Source organism: Arachis hypogaea, chromosome 12 (genome assembly GCF_003086295.3).
Source record: "Arachis hypogaea cultivar Tifrunner chromosome 12, arahy.Tifrunner.gnm2.J5K5, whole genome shotgun sequence".
Taxonomy (NCBI): Eukaryota; Viridiplantae; Streptophyta; class Magnoliopsida; order Fabales; family Fabaceae; genus Arachis; species Arachis hypogaea.
This window is the reverse complement of record NC_092047.1, coordinates 34775627-34792778: the sequence shown is the minus strand read 5'-3', so window position 1 is coordinate 34792778 and position 17152 is coordinate 34775627.

Here is a 17152-nt window from a genome sequence, read left to right as displayed (position 1 = left end):
GTTAAACAGCAAAACCTTCTGTCCTGGTTCAAAGACTCTAGATGACAACTTTTTGTCATGCCATCTTTTTGCTTTCTCTTTGTAAAGCTTGGCATTTTCGAAAGCAGTGAGTCTGAATTCCTCTAGCTCATTCAGCTGGAGCAATCTTTTTTCTCTAGCTAATTTAGCATCAAAGTTTAGGAATCTGGTTGCCCAGTAGGCTTTGTATTCCAGTTCCACGGGCAGATGATAGGCCTTACCATACACAAGCTGGTATGGAGAAGTCCCTATAGGAGTCTTGAATGCTGTTCTGTAGGCCCACAGAGCATCATCCAAGCTTCTTGCCCAATCCTTTCTACGGGTACTTACAGTCCGTTCCAGGATTCTTTTCAGTTCTCTGTTAGAGATTTCAGCTTGCCCATTTGTCTGTGGATGATATGGAGTTGCCACTTTGTGGCTAATTCCATACTGGACCATGGCAGAGTAAAGCTGTTTGTTGTAGAAGTGGGTGCCCCCATCACTGATTAGTACTCTAGGGATACCAAACCTGCTGAAGATATGTTTTTCGAGGAACTTCAGCACTGTCTTAGTATCATTAGTGGGTGTGGCAACAGCCTCTACCCATTTGGATACATAGTCCACTGCAACTAGAATATAAGTGTTTGAGTATGATGGTGGGAAAGGCCCCATGAAGTCAATACCCCATACATCAAACAACTCAATCTCCAAGATTCCTTGTTGAGGCATGGCGTAACCATGAGGCAGATTACCAGCTCTTGGCAATTGTCACAGTTACGTACAAACTCTCGGGAATCTCTGTAAAGGGTAGGCCAGTAGAAGCCACATTGGAGGACCTTGGTGGCTGTTCGCTCACCTCCGAAGTGGCCTCCATATTGTGAACCATGGCAATGCCATAAGATCTTCTGTGCTTCTTCTCTAGGCACACACCTTCGGATTATTCCGTCTGCACATCTCTTAAAGAGATAGGGTTCATCCCACAAGTAGTACTTTGCATCAGTAATTAATTTTTTCTTTTGTTGCCTGCTGTACTCCTTGGGTATGAACCTTGCAGCTTTATAGTTTGCAATGTCTGCAAACCATGGTGTTTCCTGAATGGCGAACAAATGCTCATCCGGAAAGGTTTCAAAGATCTCAATAAAGGGAAAAGACACCCCTTCTACTGGCTCTATCCGGGACAGATGATCAGCCACTTGGTTTTCTGTCTCTTTTCTGTCTCTTATTTCTATATCAAACTCTTGCAGAAGCAACACCCATCTTATGAGCCTGGGTTTTGAATGCTGCTTTGTAAGTAGATATTTAAGAGCAGCATGGTCAGTGTACACAATCACTTTTGATCCTACCAAGTATGATCTAAACTTGTCAATGGCATAAACCACTGCAAGCAATTCTTTTTTTGTGGTTGTGTAATTTTTCTGGGCATCATTTAAAACACGACTGGCATAATAAATGACATGCAGAAGCTTGTCATGCCTCTGCCCCAGTACTACACCAATGGCATGGTCACTGGCATCACACATTAGTTCAAATGGTAATGTCCAGTCTGGTACAGAAATAACTGGTGCTGTGACCAGCTTAGCTTTCAGAGTTTCAAATGCCTGCAGACACTCTGTGTCAAACACAAATGGCGTGTCAGTAGCTAGCAGATTGCTCAGAGGTTTTGCAATTTTTGAAAAATCCTTTATAAACCTCCTATAGAATCCTGCATGCCCCAGAAAGCTTCTGATCGCCTTAACATTGGCAGGTGGTGGTAATTTTTCAATTACTTCCACTTTAGCTTGATTCACCTCTATCCCCTTGTTTGAAATTTTATGCCTAAGGATAATCCCTTCAATTACCATAAAGTGACATTTTTCCCAGTTTAAAACCAGTTTAGTCTCTTGACATCTTTTCAGAACTAGTGTCAGGTGATCAAGACAGGAGCTAAATAAGTCTCCATATACTGAGAAATCATCCATGAAGACTTCCAGAAATTTTTCCACCATATCAGAGAAAATAGAGAGCATGCATCTCTGAAAGGTTGCAGGTGCATTACATAGCCCAAATGGCATCCTCCTATAGGCAAATACTCCATATGGACATGTGAATACTTTTTTCTCTTGATCCTGGGGATCTACTGCAATTTGGTTGTAACCTAAGTAACCATCCAAAAATCAGTAATAATCATGACCTGCTAGTCTTTCTAGCATCTGATCTATGAATGGTAAAGGAAAATGATCCTTTCTGGTGGCTGCATTGAGCCTTCTGTAGTCAATACACATGCGCCACCCTGTAACTGTTCTTGTAGGAACCAGTTCATTTTTTTCATTATGAACCACTTTCATGCCTCCCTTTTTGGGGACAACTTGGACAGGGCTCACCTAGGGGCTATTAGAAATTGGATAAATAATCCCAGCCTCCAGTAACTTGGTGACCTCTTTCTGCACCACTTCCTTCATGGCTGAATTTAACCACCTCTGTGGTTGAACCACTAGCTTAGCATCATCCTCTAATAGGATCTTGTGCATGCATCTAGCTAGGCTTATGCCCTTAAGGTCACTTATGGACCACCCAAGAGCTGTCTTGTGTGTCCTTAGCACTTGAAGTAGTGCTTTCTCTTCTTGTGAATTTAAAGCAGAGCTTATAATCACTGAAAAAGTGTCACCTTCTCCCAGAAATGCATATTTCAGGGATGGTGGTAATGGTTTGAGCTCGGGTTTAGGAGGTTTTTCCTCTTCCTGAGGAATTTCCAGAGGCTCTTTCAATTCCTCTGAATCCTCCAAATCAGGCTGAACATCTTTAAAGATGTCTTCCAGCTCTGATTCGAGACTCTCAGCCATGTTGATCTCCTTTACCAAAGAGTCAATAAGATCAACTTTCATGCAGTCTTTTGGTGTGTCTGGATGCTGCATGGCTTTGACAGCATTCAACTTAAACTCATCCTCATTGACTCTCAGGGTTACTTTCCCCTTTTGGACATCAATGAGAGTTCGTCCAGTAGCTAGGAAAGGTCTTCCTAGAATGAGAGTAGCACTCTTGTGCTCCTCCATTTCCAGCACTACAAAGTCAGTGGGAAAGGCGAATGGCCCAACCCTGACAACCATGTCTTCAATCATGCCTGATGGGTATTTAATGGATCCATCAGCAAGTTGGAGACATATCCGAGTTGGTTTGACTTCTTCAGTTAAACCAGGCTTTCTGGTAGTGGATGCAGGTATTAGGTTGATGCTTGCCCCAAGATCACATAAAGCTCTCTTGGTGCAATCACCCTCTAATATGCATGGTATCATAAAGCTCCCGGGATCCTTAAGCTTTTCTGAGAAGCTTTTCAGAATGACTGCACTGCATTCTTCAGTGAGGAGAACTCTTTCAGTTTCTTTCCATTCCTTCTTATGACTCAAGATCTCTTTCATGAACTTGGCATAAGAAGGTATTTGCTCAAGTGCCTCTGCAAACAGAATCTTTATTTCAAGAGTCTTGAGATAGTCTGCAAAGCGAGCAAATTGCTTATCCTGCTCCACCTGGCGGAGTTTTTGAGGATAAGGTATTTTGGCTTTGTATTCCTCAACCTTAGTTGCTGCAGATTTATTTCCTACAGAGATGGTTGGAGAAGCCTTTTTAGAGGGGTTGCTATCAGCACTTGTGTGTGTCTGATCCCTCACTGGCGTTTGGATGCCAGGGTTAGAAGCTTGATTGACGTTGGACGCCAGCTTCTTACCTGTTTTTGGCGTTTGAACGCCAGAGTTGAGCTTCCATTGGGCGTTTAACGCCAGCTCCTTGCCTATTTCTGGCGTTTGAACGCCAGAATTGTTCCTCTCTGGGCTCTTACTGTCCTTAGAGGGATTTTGGATGATATTTTGCTCATCCTTTGTCAATTGTTCTTTCCTTGACATGCAATTGACACCAAACTTAAAATATGAAACTAAACTCAAACAGAAAAACTCAATTATCAGTTTATAAAATTTTCGAAAAATTTAAAAAGAGAAAATAAGGATTTAAAAAAAAAATTCAACCAAAAACAATAATAGAAGACTCTAAACCAAAAAAAAAAATTTCCTAATCTAAGCAACAAAATAAACCGTCAGTTGTCCAAACTCGAACAATTCCCGGCAACGACGCCAAAAACATGGTGCACGAAATTGTGATTCACACTTTTCACAACTCCGCACAACTAACCAGCAAGTGCACTGGGTCGTCCAAGTAATACCTTACGTGAGTAAGAGTCGATCCTACAGAGATTGTTGGCTTGAAGCAATCTATGGTTATCTTGTAAATCTTAGTCAGGAGGTTAATTATGATTATCAGTTCAAATTGCGAAAAAATAAAAGAGCATGAAATAAATACTTGTTATGCAGTAATTGAGAATATGTTGGAGTTTTGGAGGTGCTTTGTCTTCTGAATCTCAGCTTTCCCCCTATCTTTTTCTTCACGCACGCAAGGTTCCTCCTATGGCAAGCTGTGTGTTGGTGGATCACCGTTGTTAATGGTTACCATCCGTCCTCTCGGTGAAAATGGCCCAGGTGCGCTGTCACCGCACGGCTAATCATCTGTTGGTTCTCACTCATACTGGAATAGGATCCATTGATCCTTTTGCGTCTATCACTACACCCAACCCTTGTGAGTTTGAAGCTCGTCACAGTCATTCAATCCCTGAATCCTACTCGGAATACCACAGACAAGGTTTAGACTTTCCGGATTCTCACAAATGCTACCAATGGATTCTAGCTTATACCACGAAGATTCTGATTAAGGAACCCAAGAGATAATCATTCAATCGAAGGTAGAATGGAAGTGGTTGTCAGGCACGTGTTCATAGATTGAGAATGGTGATGAGTGTCACAGATCATCACATTCCTCATATTGAAGTGCGAATGAACATCTTAGATAGAAACAAGCGTGTTTGAATAGAAAACAGAAATAATTGCATTAATTCATCGAGACACAGCAGAGCTCCTCACCCCCAAAAATGGAGTTTAGAGACTCATGCCGTCAAAGAGTACAAATTTCAGATCTAAAAATTTCATGAGGTACAAAATAAATCTCTAAAAGTTGTTTAAATACTAAACTAGTAACCTAGGTTTATAGAAAATGAATAAGCTATGATAGATAGTGCAGAAATCCACTTCTGGGGCCCACTTGGTGTGTGCTGGAGCTGAGACGTGAGCTTTACACATGCCTAGGCTGTTTCTGGAGTTAAACGCCAGGTTGTAACCTGTTTTGGGCGTTTAACTCCAACTTGTAACCTGTTTTTGGCGTTTAACGCCAGAATGCAACATGGAACTGGCGTTGAACGCTAGTTTACGTCATTTATCCTTGAGAAAAGTATGGACTATTATATATTGCTGGAAAGCCCTGGATGTCTACTTTCCAACTCAATTGAGATCGTGCCATTTAGATTTCTGTAGCTCCAAAAAATACATTCCGAGTGCAGGGAAGTCAGAATCCAATAGCATCAACAGTCCTTTTTCAGCCTGAATCAGATTTTTGCTCAGCTCCCTCAATTTCAGCCAGAAAATACCTGAAATTACAGAAAAATACACATACTCATAGTAAAGTCCAGAAATATGAATTTTGCCTAGAAACTAATAAAAATATACTAAAAACTAACTAGAACATACTAAAAACTACATGAAATTACCCTCAAAAAGCGTATAAAATATCCGTTCATCATACACCTGGCGAGGGTTCAATCGCTCAATTACATGTTTCCACTGACGTCAGGTTTTCTACCAGTAAAGAAATTCATAGAAACGGTTGCGTTGTAGATATAGTTTCTAAACCGGCAAAAATCCCTTCGTACAAACGTGTTGGGTGTCACAAGTAACAAACCCCTTTAAAAATTGTTAACCGAGTATTCAAACCTCGGGTCGTCTTCTCAAGGAACTGCGAGGAAGTATGTTCTTATTATTGGCTATAAAGTTTGTAATCGGGGTTTAGAAGGTGAGAAGCAAGTAATTTAAATGACGAGTGAATTAAATGGCAATTAAGAATAAATAATAACTGTAAAGCAAATTTTAACAAGGTAGAGAAATTAGAGGTCCAACTTAGTTATCTCTCTCAAGAATAATGAAAGTTGAATCTAAACTCCACTTGGTCAACCTTCACCAGGGCAAAGGAAAGTCAAGGGACTAATTAAATTGACTTTCGAATCCTAATTATTTCCTCAGAAAAGGTTGGGATTATTTAAGTTCAACTTAATTAGCAAGATCACGATTATCAATTATGTTGAGTTTAATAACTGTTGAGTTACTAAATTCTTAACCAGAACCAAAAGGGGAAAAGTAAAATTGCTGGAATGATAAAGAGGTCCTTAGATGGGAAGCAATGGTAACTTAAATCAAAGAGAACAATCATAAACTGAAAATACCTCAATTATCATTAATTCAAATAACAGTCTGTAACATGAGAGAATTCATAAATCAAATTATAATAATCAATTCAAATGTTAGGATAAATAAATAGAAGTAATACTAAAAGAACATTAAACCTGGGATCCAGAGTTACTCTTAAAACAAGAAGAAATCCTAAATCCTAAAAGAGAGAGAGAGAAGATCTCCCTCTCAACTAAATCTAAATCATTGAAAGGTAAAAATATGCGAGCTCCCTTTGAATGGAAGCATTCCCACACTTTATAACCTCTGGTCTATGCTGTCTGTACTTGGATCTGGGCCAAAAAGGGCTTCAGAATTTGCTGGGGGCGTATTCTGTAATTTCTGGTGCGTGGCCTCTGTCACGCGTCCGCGTGGGTCACGCGGTCGCGTCATTCGGAGGTTTTCCTTGCCACGCGGTCGCGTCAGTCATGCGGCCGCGTCGCTACTGATTCATGCTTGGCACGCGATCGCGTCGTCCATGCGATCGCGTGGATACCAGTTTCCTTAAAGCTCCGTTTTGCTTTCTCCTTCCATTTTAGTATGTTTCCTTTTTCATCCTTTAAGTCATTCTGCCTTAGAAAATCTGAAACTACTCAACACACTAATCACGGCATCGAATGGAAATAAAGGTAATTAAAATAATTAATTTTTAAAGCTTAGGAAACATGCTTTTCACAACATGACATAATAAGGAAGGGAAAGTAAAACCATGCAATTAATGTGAATAAGTAGGTGAAGAGTTGAATAAATCACTCTAATTAAGCACAAAAGAACTCATGAAATATGGGTTTATCAACCTCCCCACACTTAAACACTAACATGTCCTCATGCTAAATCCAAGGTAAATAATTAAGGTTAAAGTGATGGAATGTTATGAAATGCAACCTATGCTAAATGCATCTACCTAATGGGTCATGCAATTCTAATCCATCTACTCATATATAAAGCTTACATGTAGCTAAGTTAATTCACATTCTCAAGGAGTTATGTATATATATATATATAGCTAACCCTTAAATAATAAAGCATTTTAGCAAATGAGATGGGAAAGAAAACTTTGTACAAACTTGCAAAACAATTAGTAATTTAAGTACAGATATATGTTGATGAGTTATTGAACCCTCACTGGATTTTGTGTTTACTCTCTAGTCACTCAGTGTTTATTGGGTTTATTCACTCTATTTCTCTTTTTATTCTTAATTTCTATAGCTTTGTTCTTCATCTAACCAATCAACAATTATAGAATATAGTCATACCAAAACTCATGAGGTCTTTAATTAAGGTTGTAATGGGGTCAAGGCAAAGGGTAAGGATATATGTATAAGGCTAAGTGAGCTAATAAGTGAATCCTTAATTAGACTAAGATCTCACCTAACATACATATTTAGTAAAATAAAAATTCTTTACCTACTTTCCCATATTTCCCACTTATTGTTACATGCTCATGTTTCACTTTTTAATTTATTTTTTTTATTCCATGTGCATTGTTTTCATTGGGGAATTTCCTTTTTGTATTCCCTCTTATTTAGATGCTGAAAAATAACTTTTTTTTTAATGCACATGATAATTAAATCACTTAGATTTTCTCATGAGCATGCTTCCCAAATTTTATTTTATTTCTTTTTACTTTTTCTACCTTTTTGGTTCTATCATCCATGTTCCCAAAAGGTTTCCTACATTTAACTCTATTCATGATTTTCTATCTTAAGCTAGCCAAGGATTCACTTGGGATTTTCTTTTGTTTTTCTACTTAAGGCTAGTAATTTGGCTAAATAGAATAAAGGGGTTTTAATAGGCTCAAGGGGGCTAACAAGGGTGATGTAAAAGGCAGGCTAATTTGGGGGTGAGTGAGCTAAAATCAAATGATGGCCTCAATCATTCTCTTGGTATGTATCTATTCTATATTCTATAATTGGACATATAGATTAAAGCAAAGGAAAGAACATCAGAATAAAAAGAAATGTAACACACAGAAATGAAATTATGGTTTGAATGCAACCATACAATTTAAGCTCAAGACTCACAGGCTGTGTGTTCTCTAACTCAAGCATCATATATCATTTATATATTGTATGCAGGTTTAGTTAAAAATTTCCATTATTCTCTTGAAAAAAATTATTTAGGGTAGCTTTTAAAGTTTTAATGTTCCTCCTTGATGAAATGTTGTCAACTAACATGTAATGCTATATATACAAGGTGTGAGTTGTTTTGATTCTGTTAAAGTTTCTAGTTTACTTCCTTTTTGTATTTTTTTTATTTAAACTATACTATCTTATGCTAAAAAAGAGTAAACTATACTAATTAATCCACTAATAAACCAGAATTGCAAACTAAACTAAATAACTAAAACAAACTAAATAACTCAAATATGAACAAAAAAATGCAAAATGCAGAAAATAGAATAAAATATACAAGTAGCAATGTATAAGTACTCAGAAAATAACAATAAAAGAAAAAGAGAAAAATATAGAAAAATATCCAAAATGAAAGAAAAAGTATGTAGTAGTTCACCAAAATAAACGCCAGAGATGGCGACCTCCCCACACTTAAAATGAAGCATCGTCCTCGATGCTCAATCAAGCCGGGTGTGAAGGAGTGTCATCACTGGTAGGGATGGTAGCTGGGGTCTTTGTGGCGGTGGTGGGCTGAGAGTCTGGCTGCTGTAGAGGGGAGACTGACTGGATCGAGATCTCCGGATCTGCAGCCTCAATCTGGGGCATAACTTCCTGATGCGGGACAGTCTGCTCTGTGGCTGCCTGCTGATGAGTCTCCGCCTGGGAATGAGTCTCCTCCTCGTGCTCATCCTCCTCCTCCTCTAATGGCTCTGAAGGGGTGTCGGGCTCGGAGGGGATGTCGGCGCCCTGTCTGATCATCAGCTTCAGATGGGAATAGCGTCGCCTGCTGCGGCGCTCCAATCTCTCATACCGGCGCCTGTTACGGCGCTCCATCTGATCAAGCTGGCGGAAAAGACGGTGCACAAGGCGATAAACTGGCTCAGAGGCGGGTGGGGTACAGTGGTGGCAGCAGGGGCAGCTGGGGCTGTTGTGGATGAAGAGGGTCCAGCAGACAGAGGGGCTGTCTCATCAGTAGCAGTGACAGGTGGTGGTCTGTAGCCCAAGGCAAGGAAGTTCCTGCTGTGCGGGATGATCTTCCTGCAGTCCGCTGCTGGTGGTCGCTCATCGGCATCCTCCCAAGGCACATCAGCCTGACGGCCTAGCCGTGTAACCAGGTAAGGAAAGGGGAGGGTGCCTCGGACGTGGGCCCTGGCCATATAATGCCGGATAAAACGAGGCAGATAAATGTCCTTACCCTCCAGCACACACCAAAGGAGGGTGATCATGGTAGTCGGGATCTCCGTCTCGTGAGTACTCGGCATCACAAAATTACTCAAGATCTGATGCCATAGTCGAGCCTCATCATTTAAGTACACTCTCTTGATCCCTCTAGGCATAGTGGTGTTCTGACCCATCTCCCAAGGAACAGCAGGGTCGAGAGCTATCCTTGCTTTCACAGCATCCCAGTCAAACTGCATGTGGCCCATGTTTTCCTCAGCCTGTGCAAAACCATCTGGCTGATCGGACTTGGCTGGGAGCTGGAGAATGGTCTCTATGGCCTCCTCAGTGACCAGAATTTGCTTTCCCCTCAGGTTCACTGCATCTAGGGTAGTAAGGTAGTAGTTGCAATAGAATTCCCGGACCCAAGATGCATTGACCTCTGTCAGTGATCTCTCCAGAAAGAACCAGCCCCTTTGCTTGATTTGCTCAGTAGTGTATTGCTAGAGGGCTTCTGGAATCTTCAAGGTACGTTTCAGGTATAGATTTCTGGAGTTTGCAAAAGTCGGGTACTTCAGCTCACAGTACCGGTTTGCAAATTTTATAGGATCAGTCGAAGGGAGCAGCTGGTCAGCTTTTTCCTGCTGTGTGAAATTCTTCTCCCGCCATGAGGAATCGTGCATTAGAGAAATGATGGACTGGGAGGAATCTCCTCTGTTACGCTTGCCAGTAGCCTTGCCTTTACCTTTCCTCTGTGAGGCAGACATCCTGAAAAACAGAAAACCAGGAATGGATAAAAAAAATAGGAAAGCAAATAGGCAATTTAAACAAAGGAAACTCAAAGCGGTAAGGAAAAATAGAATAAGAAAAATGAGTATATGAAATGTGATTGAATTTATTTTAAATGGAAAAAAAATAAGCAATATGCCATGGTTAGAAAGTTAGAGGAAAGTGAAAATAATCAGAAAAGAGATCAAAAGGGTTAGTATGGTTAGGATTTGAAAAAGAAATTAGTAAATTAAAATTAGTGAGTTAGGAAGGTAAGTGGCATAGAAAAATTCCATATAACAAGGATTCACAGGTAAGAATAGAAGTACTCATAATCGAATAAAGAAAATAGGGTGATGCTGATTCGAATAGAAATAAAGAAATCAGAAATTGGAATCAGTGAATCACAAATGCATGTTATAAACTAGGAAATCAAAAGAGGATAAGAAAGTGGCCCTAGCATTCATGAAATGGTTTGGGGAAAGCAGAATAAAATAGAGTTGCCAAACCAAAACAAGAATGAAAACAATTTTTAAAAAAAAATTGGGCAGCATTCCGGCTAAAAATGGATTGTCCCGGAAAATAAACAGCAATCAGATCAGTTCATATGAATTAAAAGAAAGCAAGCTGTATGTACATAGATATTAAATAAACATAAAAACTCAATGTAAACAGCAGCAACATACAAGAAAGCAGCATATGAATCATGATTATAGCAGCAACAGATTCGCACATAGGATAAAACAGAAGTAAGAATAGTGCAAGTAAACAGACCTAGATCCACTAACCACAGCCTAAGCTACCTAACAACCTAAAAATCCACTACAACATGCAAGTCTAGTTATCTTAATTATGAACATAAACGGAATAAAAAATACAGAAAAGTGACGAACGGATAAAAAGGTTGCGTGTTGCGGAACCTGGTAAGCGAAAGGGATGGAACAGGGAAAAAGGTGGCTGCGGCGGCGTCCGGCGTGGTGGTGGTGCACAGCGACGCGGTGGTGGCTGAGGGGGCAGTGGCAGCGAGGGTTTTGGGTTGGTGATAGAAGAAGGGGGGTGTGGTTGGGTGGCGGAGAGGGAGGGGGCGCGGCTGGGTGGCGGTGGTGGGGGGCGGTGGTCGCGGAGGCAGTGGCGGAGAGGGGAGAGGAGGAAGGGAGAAGAAGGGAGGGGAGGGGGTTGGGGCGGCGGCGTACAGGGTGGCGGCGGCATCTGGGTGGCCGGCGGTGGTGGCTGGGTGGTGCTGGGTGGTGGTTGGAGGGAGAGGGAGCAGAGAGGGAGAAGAGGGTTGGGGGTGGGAGGGGGCTCGAGACTGATAGGGTTCGTGGGCTGGGGGGTTATATTTTCGAATCCACGCGGTCGCGTGGTTGGGACGAGAATAGGAGTGACGCGATCGCGTGGGGTGCGCGATCGCATGAGAGGGGGAAAGAAGGGTGACGCGATCGCATGGGTCGCGCGATCGCGTCACTGGAAGTTGTGCTAAACGCACGACTCCAGCGCCATTTTAGCGCAACTCTCTGTCTCCTTTTGGGGTGATGTGCAATCCATGCGACGCGATCGCGTCGCTCACGCGGTCGTGTGAGATTGGTATTGGGTAAGTGACGCGATCGCATAGGGCATGCGATCGCGTGGGCTAATTTGTGCGAAACGCACAAGGGCCGCACGATTCCAGCCCAACTTTCTGTTCGTTGGATCCTTACGCCGATATATATATCACGCGGCCGCGTGGGTCATGCGGTCGCATGGGTGGTGTTTTTCGCGATATGACGCGATCGCATGAGGCATGCGGTCGCGTCGTGCAACCCTTTTTTTTTAAACTGAAAAAAAAATGCAGGATGCAGTGATGGACATGAATGCTATGCATGATTCCAGGTTTAATAAATTAAAATGAAAAAGGAAAAATGAAAGCAATTAACAAGATATAAGTTGAAAAAGAGGTGACCATACCATGGTGGGTTGTCTCTCACCTAGCACTTTTAGTTAAAGTCCTTAAGTTGGACATTGGAAGAGTATCCTGTTATGGTGGCTTGTGTTTAAATTCGTCCAAAAATCTCCACCAGTGCTTGGAATGCCAATAGCCTACGGGGTCCCAAACTAGGCATGTAATGCTTCTGAGCAGGTTCAAACAAATTTTTAGGCTCCTGGGGTAACAAATGTCAGAATAAACCTCAGGATTCCAAGCCTTGCGTTTAAATCCGCCTCCGTCTTGGTCTACATGTCTCCATCCGGGCGGCTTAAAAAGTAGAATCTCACCGTGGTGACCAAACGTTCTCTGTGATCCATGCAATTGAGCATGATACCAATCCGTGTACTTCGAGGTGAAGCGTGGAACCTTATTGAACCTCGTGCACCAGCTCTGAATACGAGCCATTTCCCTCTTACTCATAAAGCCACAGAAAGCTCTAAGCTGGCCATCTGTTTCAAGCAAACCATATTCAAGTGAATAAGTAAAATTATAAGTTAAGGATTGTACCCACTTGAAGCTTGTATTGGGTGGTAATGGCCTTGGGATAGGTGTTTTTGGTGGTTCTGCAAGTTCCGTTTCCTTGTTTTCTTCTGTGAATTCTTCCACTTCCTTGCAAAGATCTTCAATTGTATCTGTATCCTGGTCAAATTCTTCTATGTCTTCCTCATCACTCGAGTCATAGATTGGAGGTTGAGAGAAATCTACCTCCGCATCACTTTCATTTTCACTTGGGGAAGATTCTTTGATCTCAGAGAATTCACTTGCGGACGCAAGTTCATCACTAGGAGAACTAGACTTGTGACTATCATCATCAAGGAAATTTACTTCTCGGATTATTCCGTCTGATTCTTCGTAAACGACTTGCCTTGGAGATTGTACGGTATCTTCCTTAGCATTAACTGTGGCATCTTGGACGGAGTTTTCCTCAATTCTGGATTCCCAAGGAAGTTCAGCATCGCCTAGATCTTCAACCAACTCTTCTTCTTGAATAATGACAGCTTCTCCCACTTGTTCTAGTACGAATTCATTCTCTGTCTTGTCCACTGGAGTCTCTAATATTTCTTTCATGCTACGCTTTTCATCGGGCTGTCCACATGGAGCTGTGGTTGATCCTTGTATGTTTGAGCGCCTAGTGGCCCATTGAATTAGTGCTTGCTCCAGTTGTTGAATGGTTGTTTGAAATTCAATTACTGTTTCCTTTAGGCGATCCTTTGCTTCGCGGTTTGCCAGACTTGGACATGATACAACGGAAAGTGGTGATGATTGGGAACGATTGGATTGGTATTGGGGTAAGGAAGGATCATATGATGGCGAATGGCGAAGAAAAGCTTGTGAGTGTGGTGGTTCGAGGTTATGTTGAAAGGATGGTTCATATGCACGGGGTGGGGCTTGTTGGTAATTACAAGGTTGTCCACCATATCTTTCAGCTGGGTATGCACAGTAGAATGGTCTCTGTCCAGGATATCTCGGAGGGTGTTGCTGCCAGAAGGGTTGATTAGATCCTCTTGGTTCCATCCATCCTTGATTGGTCTGACCTTGATGCACATTCCTGCTGTAACTTCTATTTCCTTTAATAATATTAGAACCAAACTCAAAGCGAGAGGGGTGAGAGTTCATAGTAGCAAATAAAGATAAAAAAGGAAAAACAAAAGTAAATAAACAAGCAAAAGAAAAAATATTTACAATAACTAATAATAAGGCACACGTTAGCAGTTCCCCGGCAACGGCGCCATTTTGACGTCGGGTTTTCTACCAGTAAAGAAATTCATAGAAACGGTTGCGTTGTAGATATAGTTTCTAAACCGGCAAAAATTCCTTCGTACAAACGTGTTGGGTGTCACAAGTAACAAACCCCTTTAAAAATTGTTAACCGAGTATTCAAACCTCAGGTCGTCTTCTCAAGGAACTGCGAGGAAGTATGTTCTTATTATTGGCTATAAAGTTTGTAATCGGGGTTTAGAAGGTGAGAAGCAAGTAATTTAAATGACAAGTGAATTAAATGACAATTAAGAATAAATAATAACTGTAAAGCAAATTTTAGCAATGTAGAGAAATTAGAGGTCCAACTTAGTTATCTCTCTCAACAATAATGAAAGTTGAATCTAAACTCCACTTGGTCAACCTTCACCAGGGCAAAGGAAAGTCAAGGGACTAATTAAATTGACTTTCGAATCCTAATTATTTCCTCAGAAAAGGTTGGGATTATTTAAGTTCAACTCAATTAGCAAGATCACGATTATCAATTATGTTGAGTTTAATAACTGTTGAGTTACTAAATTCTTAACCAGAACCAAAAGGGGAAAAGTAAAATTGCTGGAATGATAAAGAGGTCCTTAGATGGGAAGCAATGGTAACTTAAATCAAAGAGAACAATCATAAACTGAAAATACCTCAATTATCATTAATTCAAATAACAGTCTGTAACATGAGAGAATTCATAAATCAAATTATAATAATCAATTCAAATGTTGGAATAAATAAATAGAAGTAATACTAAAAGAACATTAAACCTGGGATCCAGAGTTACTCTTAAAACAAGAAGAAATCCTAAATCCTAAAAGAGAGAGAGAAGATCTCCCTCTCAACTAAATCTAAATCATTGAAAGGTAAAATATGTGAGCTCCCTTTGAATGGAAGCATTCCCACACTTTATAACCTCTGGTCTATGCTGTCTGTACTTGGATCTGGGCCAAAAAGGGCTTCAAAATTCGCTGGGGGCGTATTCTGTGATTTCTGGTGCGTGGCCTCTGTCATGCGTCCGCGTGGGTCACGCGGTCGCGTCATTCGGAGCTTTTCCTTGCCACGCGGTCGCGTCAATCATGCGACCGTGTTATATGCGTTCTGCTTAAGGCGCGCGGTCGCGTCAGTCATGCGGCCGCGTCGCTGCTGATTCGTGCTTGGCACGCGATCGCGTCGTCCATGCGATCGCGTGGATACCAGTTTCCTTAAAGCTCCGTTTTGCTTTCTCCTTCCATTTTAGTATGTTTCCTTTTTCATCCTTTAAGTCATTCTGCCTTAGAAAATCTGAAACTACTCAACACACTAATCACGACATTGAATGGAAATAAAGGTAATTAAAATAATTAATTTTTAAAGCTTAGGAAACATGCTTTTCACAACATGACATAATAAGGAAGGAAAAGTAAGACCATGCAATTAATGTGAATAAGTAGGTGAAGAGTTGAATAAATCACTCTAATTAAGCACAGAAGAACTCATGAAATATGGGTTTATCATCCACCCACGATCATCTTTTCTTGCAAGTTTGTAAAATCTTTCAACGATTCAATCCAATTGTGGTTTGCTTTGATTGCTATTGCCTTAGCCCTTGTGGTTGCATATGTATTCTGGGAGATTGATTTATTTTGACTAAGCCATTGCATTCATGTAAATAGGTTGCACATAGATAGATTGCATTTAGTTAGTTTGCATTGAATAAATGTTGATACCATTTGCTTCTTTCTTGATTTTAGCATGAGGACATGCTTAGTTTAAGTGTGGGGAGATTTGATAAACCCCGATTTCATGGTTTATCTTGTGCTTATTTTAGGGGATTTTTTCACTTTTTTCCACATTTATTCAATGAAATAGCATGGTTTTGTAACTCTCCCTTGAATTGTGCTTAAGTATAAAAAAATATTTTTTAGGCCCTTAAATTGGTGATTTTGATTCACTTTAATTCCATTCGATGCCTTGATGTGTTTGTTAAGTGATTTCAGGTTCATAAGGCAAGTATTGGATGGAAGAAATGAGGAGAAAAGCATACAAAGTGGAGAATGCATGAAGAAACAAAGATTGGAAATACATCAATGGACTTGCACGCGTACAAGGCACGCGCGCACAAAAGTGGTCTTGGCGTTTTGCATAGAGATGCGCACACGTACAAGACGCGTCTGCATGGATAAAGAAACAGCCAATCGACGCGCACGCGCACATGGCGCGTACGCGCCGATACTCTCACGTCACCCACTTAAATGCAAAACACTGGGGGTAATTTCTGAGCTGTCCAGGCCCAAATCCAACTTGTTTCTGAGTGTATTTCATGCAGAATTGAAGTCCAAGCAAAGGGGGAGCAATTAGTTAGTCAACATGAGCCTTTAATTAGTTTTCTAGAGAGAGAAGCTCCCTCTTCTCTCTAGAATTAGGTTAGGATTAGGTTAAATTGTTATAGATCCATGTTTAATTCCTTTCATCTTGTTTCTTTTATAATCTCTCATGTCTACATCTTGATTTTCTTAGTTGTAATGTTAATTTCTCATTTTGCTTTCCTTTGCGATGATGAACTCATGTTGGATTTGGTTTACAATTAATGCAATTTGATGTTGATGTTTCCTTCATATTGATCTTGCTTGCTATTATTGATTTTTCGCTTATGAAGTTATGGGTCTCCTTAATTTTAGCATTTTGTGATGTTTACTTTTATTGCACATTAGGTGTTTGATATAATGCTTCCTATAGTTTTTGAGTAGCTCTCTTGACCCTTGGCCTAGGTTAAGGGGATTAAGTGAGCTTGAGTCTTTGGACTTCATTGAATTGGTAATTCTAGAACCCTTGGGGATCGATTTGATAACCATTGACTCTAGCCTACTACTGAGTTAATTAGTAGCTAGGTTGGGACTTATGGATTGATGTTGATCAAGCCATTTGACGTACTCCAAGCCTAGGAGTAGACATTACGTGCTTAAGGCTTTAGTGAGTAGACCTAATGAGCTCGGTTCCGCATGATTATCAATGTTTGAATTGTTGACAAGGATAGTGATTTCAATTACTTAGTCTAGCGAGAGTCTTTATCTTACTTTCTT